The sequence below is a fragment of the Capsella rubella genome, unplaced genomic scaffold (assembly GCF_000375325.1).
Source record: "Capsella rubella cultivar Monte Gargano unplaced genomic scaffold, Caprub1_0 scaffold_1, whole genome shotgun sequence".
Classification (NCBI taxonomy): Eukaryota; Viridiplantae; Streptophyta; class Magnoliopsida; order Brassicales; family Brassicaceae; genus Capsella; species Capsella rubella.
The window spans coordinates 6,596,349-6,596,771 of NW_006238923.1; positions in this window are offsets into that span (position 1 = coordinate 6,596,349).

Below are 423 nucleotides of genomic sequence, written 5' to 3' on the forward strand. Positions count from 1 at the left end.
TGATAAGTGATATTACGTGTTTATTTTTTAAACTAATCAAAACATTTATAACTGTTTGCTTAGAGATGTTAAATCGGATTTGGGTTTGGCTTTAGTTTGAATTGTTTTATGTGTAGTTTAGAATGGAAAACCCGTCCTGTCCCTTTCCGTTTTGCCCTGACCCGTCCTGTCCCACCCCGCCCCGTCTCGTCCCGTCTTCTATCTGTCATAAAATTTCTGTCCCATAATCATATCTTTTTAAAACATAATCATTTGCCAATGTTTATTATAAGAAACTTGGTAAAAGATTTAGACGAGATACCCGTATTCCTCGTTTAAATATTTATTTTTATCAAACTAACAAAAATCTAATTATCAATCTAAGTCACATGCTCCCACCATTTTCATTCACAAGGCACTGTCTGTAATCCTAGCATACACAAT